This window comes from Mus musculus, chromosome 5 (assembly GCF_000001635.26).
Source record: "Mus musculus strain C57BL/6J chromosome 5, GRCm38.p6 C57BL/6J".
Classification (NCBI taxonomy): domain Eukaryota; kingdom Metazoa; phylum Chordata; class Mammalia; order Rodentia; family Muridae; genus Mus; species Mus musculus.
In genome coordinates this window covers 122,503,075-122,510,346 of record NC_000071.6, presented here as the reverse complement: position 1 = coordinate 122,510,346, position 7,272 = coordinate 122,503,075, and the positions used below count along the sequence as shown (strand labels likewise).

General features: G+C 46.3%; 1 pseudogene; it reads right to left on the bottom strand.

The window, feature by feature from the left end:
• Positions 1-3,457: 3,457 nt before the first annotated feature.
• Positions 3,458-3,558, bottom strand: Gm22965 (annotated as a pseudogene).
• Positions 3,559-7,272: the final 3,714 nt, after the last annotated feature.

The window sequence follows — 7,272 nt, the reverse complement described above, 5'->3', positions numbered from 1 at the left end:
TTTTGCACTGCTCTATGGCTTTCTGTCTCTTTTCTTTTTTTCTTTCTTCGTGAAGATGGCAATGCTTTGGTCCACCCTGCACACCCCACACACACCACCACCCCCCCCCCAGCAGCAGCTGCAAAGAGGGTTTTATTAATTAATTAGTTGGATATGTGCTGGTACCTGTGGCCCGCTGGGCGCTGTGCTGGCTGCTGGGGACACCAACAGGAGAGGGTTAAAGGGTCTCAGAGACAACAGTTATCACCCGTTTAATCTGGCCACTTGTTATTACCTGCAGACCCCTGGTCTCCTGGGCCTTATAATTTGTCGTCAGAAGAGAGGTGACAGTGGGTGGGTGACATTGCCATATTATTATTCACATGTGACTATGCCTATTTATTATTCCTTCTGCCACGAGGAGACTGAACTTCTTGGCTCTGGATATTCTGTATTATTTATGGCTCCCTCTTCTAAAGGACATGACCTCTCACTCACCCTTGTCACCCTCACACGGGGGCCCGTGGCTTGGATGGGTGGAGACGCAGGCTGGCAGCTGAGCTTGTCAGTCTGGACGTGGAAATGTGTGTGTCATGTGTCCGTGGGTGGAGTTAAAGCAATGTCGAAAGGGTTGAAGATGGGGAAGAATGGCCAGTCCTGGGCCTTGATTCAGAGTCAAGGAGGGAGAGAGGCTTGAAAATGAGGCTTAGTTAGTGTGTTGGCATTGAGTACCTACTACTATGAGGGTGAAGCTCTGTGAGCTGAGGCTAGCCCAGTCTACACAGTGAGTTCCAGGATAGCTAGGGCTACCTTGGGAGATCCCGTCTCAAAAATAAGTGAGTAAATAAATAGATCACTTTGCTAAACTAGTGAGTTACAGACTAGGAGTCTCTAGAAACCGCATCTGCCACCACCTGGGACAGCCGGGAGGTGGAGGTGACTTTGCCTGGGTCAGCCATTGTCAGTCTGGACTCCCAGGAAGTCTCACGTTCATAAGCATCAGCTAAGAGCTGGGGTTTCCAACACTCGTCCATGAAAAAGACACTTAGTTATACACGGGAAGAGGGGCACTCGGGGAGGAGTGGGAGTCGGCAACGGTGGTCACAAAGGACTAGTGTGTGATCAGTGGCACATGTCATATGTGGCATGCTTGAGTGAACGTGTCTCCACACAAAGCCTGACAGAGTGGCGGTCTGGAGCCCGTTGTGGACAAGGACTGGTGAGCACAGCTCTCCCGTTAAATTCTCATGGACAGCGGAGAATGGCAGTGCACACTGTCAAACCTAGCACTCAGGAGGCCTGGGGCAGAAGGACCTGGGCTTTGCATCCAGCCAGTATCTCAATACTGTGCCCCCCCACCCCCACCCCAGCCATCGTATCACTCAACAAGCACACAGCCCGAGAAGCGAGAGGTGGCAGATGGGATCCTGTCAGAGGTCTTGGCTCCTTCTGGCCTCTCAGTGTAAGCATTTCATGATGCCAAGTTTGGTCCTGGCACTTAAATGGGCATTTCTCATAGTACATGACCTTCAAGTTACATCAACCAAGGAAGGGCGACAGACGATCCACAATATCTGACAGACTATCAGGGAATAAAGAGGCAGGAACACCCTTAAAGATCCTTACTTTCTTGACTTTGGAACTTCTGGTCAAGATTCATTCAGTTGATTAGCTTTTTTTTTTTTTTAATTTAACTTTTTTGTGGGGGTGGGGGGGTTCAAGACAGAGTTTCTCTTTGTAGCCCTGGCTGTCCTGGAACTCACTCTGTAGACCAGGCTGGCCTCGAACTCAGAAATCCACCTGCCTCTGCCTCCCAAGTGCTGGGATTAAAGGCGTGCGCCACGACTGTCCAGCTCTTAATTTAACTTTTATATGCTATGGAGGTTTGAATATTGGAAGTGGCACTATTAGGAGGTGTGGCCTTGTTGGAGTATGTGTGTCACTGTGTAGGTGGAGCTTGAAGGCTCCTAGTGCTCAAGCTCTGCCCATTTTCGGAAGAGAACCTCCTCCTCCTCCTCCTCCTCCTCCTCCTCCTCCTCCTCCTCCTCCTCCTCCTCCTCCTCTTTTTCCTCGTCTCTTCCTGGCTGCCTTTGGATCAAGATGTAAAACTCTCAGCTCCTTCTCCAGCACCATGTCTACCTGTATGGTGCCATGCTTCCCGCCATGATGATAATAGACTGAACCTCTGAAACTGTGAGCCAGCCCCAATTAAATATTGTCCTTTATAAGAGTTGCCTTGGTCATGGTGTCTGTTCTTAGTTGTGAGCTGCCCACGGTACTGGGGGTTTGAACTCGGGATCTCTGGAAGAGCACTTAGTATTCTTAGCCACTGAGCCATCTTTCCAGCCCCTCGTTAGTTATTTTTAATCTGGAATGAGTAGCTAAAAAACCTGTTGGATAGTGATATAGTCATTCTGTTTGTTAAATTGTGTGTAAATCAAATCTGAGATGCATCTCTAGAACACTGTTTAGGGTTGGAGAGGTCACTGAACAGTTAGGAGCATGTTTTGCCCTCTGTGGGCACTAGGCATATAATATATTATATATATATACACACACACAAATATATATATTATACACACACACACACATATATATTATACACACACACACATATATATATACATATATATAATGTACATATGTAGTGTGGTGATTTGTCTAGGTATGGCCCCATAGACTCACTTGTTTGAATACTTGGCCTGTAGGGAGTGGCATTATCTGGAGGTGTGGCCTTGCTGGAGTAGGTGTGGCTTTGCTGGAGGAAGAGGGGGTGGGCCTTGAGGTCTCTTATGCTCAAGCTATACCCAGTGTGACACACAGTCCCCTTTCTGTTGCTTGAGGATCAAGATACAGAACTCTCAGCCCCTTCTCCAGCACATGTCTACCTGCATGTTGCCATGCTTCCCACCATGATGATAATCTCTGAAACTGTAAGCCATCCCCAAGTAAATGTTGTCCTTTCTAAGAGTTGCTTTGAGCCGAGCAGTGGTGGCGCACGCCTTTAATCCCAGCACTTGGGAGGCAGAGGCAGGCGGATTCTGAGTTCGAGGCCAGCCTGGTCTACAAAGTGAGTTCCAGGACAGCCAGGGCTACACAGAAAAACCCTGTCTCGAAAAACCAAAAAAAAAAAAAAAAAAAAAAAAACAAAAAAACCAAAAAACAAGAAAAAAAAAAAAAAAGAGTTGCTTTGGTCATGTTGTCTCTTCATAGCAGTAAAACCCTAAAAACACATATAAAAGACAAGATACTCATACACATAAAATAAATCTTTTTTTTCGTTTTTCCTTTTATTGAGAATAGATTTTTTTTTCATACATTATATCCTAATTATAGTTTTCTCTCCCACCACCCCTTCCAGTTGCAATTCTCCTGCCCTCCAGATCCACTCCCTTTCTGTCTCTTGTTAGAAAAGAACAGGCTTCTAAGAAATAGCAACCAAACATAAGAAAATAAAATATAACCTGAAACTATCATTTTCAAAGTGGAATGCTTCACAAATTTGCATATCCCCCTTGCATGGGGGCCATGCTAATTTTCTCTGTGTCCCTTTGGTATATGTGCTGCCAGAGTGAGCACAAGTCTAAAAATTTTTTTAAACGAGAGAGAGAAACAATGTCTTGCAGAGGACTTTAGTTCTTCTTCCAGTCCCCATGTTGGATGATTCACAAGCTGTAACTCCAGTTCAGGGGGATCTAGCGCCCTCTCCTGGCCTCTTTAGGTACCTGCACTCATGTGCACATACTCCCAAACAGATACACAACACAAACACAGAGTTAAAACTAAATAAATCTTGGGGCTGGAAAGATGCTTCAGTGGTTAAGAACACTGGCTGCTTTTCCAAAGGACCCAGGTTCTAGTCTCAGCACCCGCATGGCTGCTCACAATCATCTGTAACTCCAGTTCTAAAGGATCTGATGCTGCCTTCTGGCCTCCACAGTGGTACCTAGGCATATATGTGAGCAGAACATTCATTCCCATTAAAAAAAATCTTTTTAAAAAGACTGCTTGATGATAAGATTATAATAAGCACAAAAAACATTCAATTATAGCAGGGCTCAGTGCCTGGGACAGAAAAATCAACAAGCTAAGTATACCATAAATAGCTTTAACGGGGCTATGATTAGTACGCAAAGGACTTGATTTGAGTTCACTGCTAGTACTGTGTAAATGGAAGGACAGAGTTTCTCTGTGTAGCCCTGGCTGTCCTGGAACTCACTCTGTAGACCAGGCTGGCCTCAAACTCAGAAATCCGCCTGCCTCTGCCTCCTGAGTCCTGGGATTAAAGGCATGCGCCACCACTGCCCAGCAGGCTCAGACTTGTATGCTCAGTACTGGGCGTGTCCAGAGAGGTCGAGGGACTGAGACTCGGGCTATAGGAGAACAGCTCAGTGCCCAGCTGCTCTTTTTAGTGAAGAAAGGACACGTTAGTGGGATAAAGATCTGGAAATACTCAAAAGGAATCACACAAAGAGGGATTTAAGTTTGTTCAAGGTGGTTTCGGAGAGTTAAATAAGAACGGATGTAGCTAGGAAAAGGTGGACATAGCCCAAAATGGGGCTGCTTTAATGATTGGAGCTGTCCAAATATGGAGCAGGCTGCCTCTTGTGGCCCCCATCACCTCCCAGGAGGCCTGCAGAGGGCTGAGACCTGGCCAAGGCCTCTTTTGCAAGTCACCTCCTGGCTTTTCTATCGGAATAGCTTTTTAAACTAACCTGCTTTTTGTTAGCTAATGTCCTCTTTTATCCGTGCCTCTGAAGGTCTTTGATCACACTTCATCTTTCTGCATTGCATGCTGTGTCTTTCCCTTCTCTTCCTGTCCTCAAGTGATTAAGTATGTGGTTATGAGCCTTGCTGGAAGACGGTAACCTTTCTTATTAAAGCCTTGCAAACAAGGAGCAGAGTAGAGCATTGCACAGAAAACAGACTGAGCCCCAGTTTGCTTTTTTTTTTTTTTTTTTTAAGGCAGGTTCTCACTAAGCTGGCCTGGAATTCACTATGTAGACCAGGTTAGCCTAAAGCTCATCCTCACCTGCCTCTGCCTCCTGAGCGATGGGGTTACAGGTGTGCATGACTACATCATGACGCCGTCGTCATCGTCGTCGTTGTCTTCTTCTTCTTCTTCTTCTTCCTCTTCCTCTTCCTCTTCCTCTTCCTCTTCCTCTTCCTCTTCTTCTTCTTCTTCTTCTTCTTCTTCTCCTTCTCCTCTTCCTCCTCTTCCTCCTCCTTCTTTTAAAGTGAGACCAACCCTTTGTTTCTCCCAACTTTATTTCTACATAAAAGGGACCATGGATTCTGCTTCTGGGAGTCTTGGGTTCATGATCAGTTTTGCCAACCTCTAAGCAAAGAGGTGCCCAGCTAGAAAGCATATTAATGTTTCAGAGAGCAGTCCAACCTTCAGTAGAAAATGCTTTGCAGAGAACATTCCAGAAGGGCAATGGAATATAGTCCCAGGATCTCTGAGACTATAGGCATTGTCTTTTCTGGGAGGGCAGTTTTGCCTTCTTTTTGTTTTGTTTAAGATTTATTTATTTATTATTATATGTAAGTACACCGTAGCTGTCTTCAGATGCACCAGAAGAGGGTGTCAGATCTCATTACGCGTGGTTGTGAGCCACCATGTGGTTCCTGGGACTTGAACTCAGGACCTTCAGAGGAGCAGTCAGTGCTCTTAACCGCTGAGCCATCTCTCCAGCCCTTCTTTTTGGTTTAAACCTAAGCTTCACAGCCATTCTTCTCATAGGTAAGTGGTCCAGAGGCCAAAATAAATCCAGCTTATTGATGAATGGAAAAATTAGTACACTGGAGCTGAGCAGACGTTTGCTGAGGCCTTAGTGCTGGCAGAGCCCTTCCCAAGTAACTGATGGGTTGAGGAGGGTGGGGCTCTCATTGGTTTCATGCATTTAAACTGTAGGCACTCAATAAATGATGAGCAGATGTTGGGGACTGTGCTTTGTACTGAGTATGGACCAGACAGACAAGCTTCATTCTCAAGTCTGGATGCCCTTACAAGATGCTAGGAGGCAGGCACCGAGCAGCTAAACAAAATCTACAGTGTATTTTCCATAGAAAAGTGCTAGGGCAGCAGAGACCCTTGAATAATGTGATAGTAGGCATCCTGGGGAGGGGAGCTGCTTTAGATAATAAAGCATCTTTCCGGGGGGTGGGGGGGACTCGGGGATTTAGCTCAGTGGTAGAGAGCTTGCCTAGCAAGCTCAAGGCCCTGGGTTCGGTCCTCAGCTCTGGAAAAACAAAACAAAAAAAACCACCAAACATCTTTCAGGAGGGGACCGGACAAGGAGGAAGATGGCCTGAGGGAAAAACTGGGAACCCGTGTTGTAGGGTGCACCTCCAGCCCCTGAAGGAGGGGACTACAGAACAAAAGCCAAACCCAGTGAGCATCACAGACAAACTAAGAGAGGTCATGACCTTCCTACTCTCAGTGCCCCTTGCTGTAGGTACGACAGAACTGGAATCCAGCTAGGAGGGAGACCCACCAGCTCTCCATCCCTCCCACCCTCTCACCCCCCACCTCGCAGGCAGTCACCTGATCCTCCAGAAGAGGCTGTGACCTAACCAGTTTCCACCTTGCTTCTAGGGAGTGCATTGCTATACACTAGAATTTTTGTTTGTTTGTTTCGTGTAGGGTTCTGTTGGTCCTGTTCCAAGTATCAATCAGAACTGCGTGCCAGCCTCCACTCCTTGGAAATAATTAAATGAAGTGACGTACTTGATTTTTTTTTTCAGTCGGGTAAAGCACCATGATTTGCATCTGCTGAAGGAATCTATCTTAAGTCTTGAGGCGGAGCCTTGTGGGACGTCTCAAGTGATTGGGGGGGGGGGGTGGCGTTGCTAAACACTCAAGAAGATGAAATGCTTTATTTTGCAATCTATGCCCTTCATGAAGCCGCATTTTGTGAAGATATTTGCAAATTCAATGCAAAGGGCCTCCTCCCTGTTAAGTATGGCTTCCCACATTCCTCTGCTTTTTAAATTTATTTTGTATGTTTTAGACAAGGTCCAACGTGGAAGACTGCTCCTAAACTCCTTCAGTGTCTGTCCATGACCTTGAACTCTTGATCCCGTGGCTTCCACTTCTGTTCGTGGGATCACAGGCGGGCTCCGTATAGCCTCTTTATATTGGCAAAATTACCTTGCATGCTAGGCTCTGTACAGACCTCACAGAAACAACAGATGATCTGTGGTTTAAGAATAGATTTGGGATTGAAGGCTCCTTCTCTCGCATTGGGGGAAGTGGAAGTCTTATATAGCAGCCATCATTTGGAAGCCAAA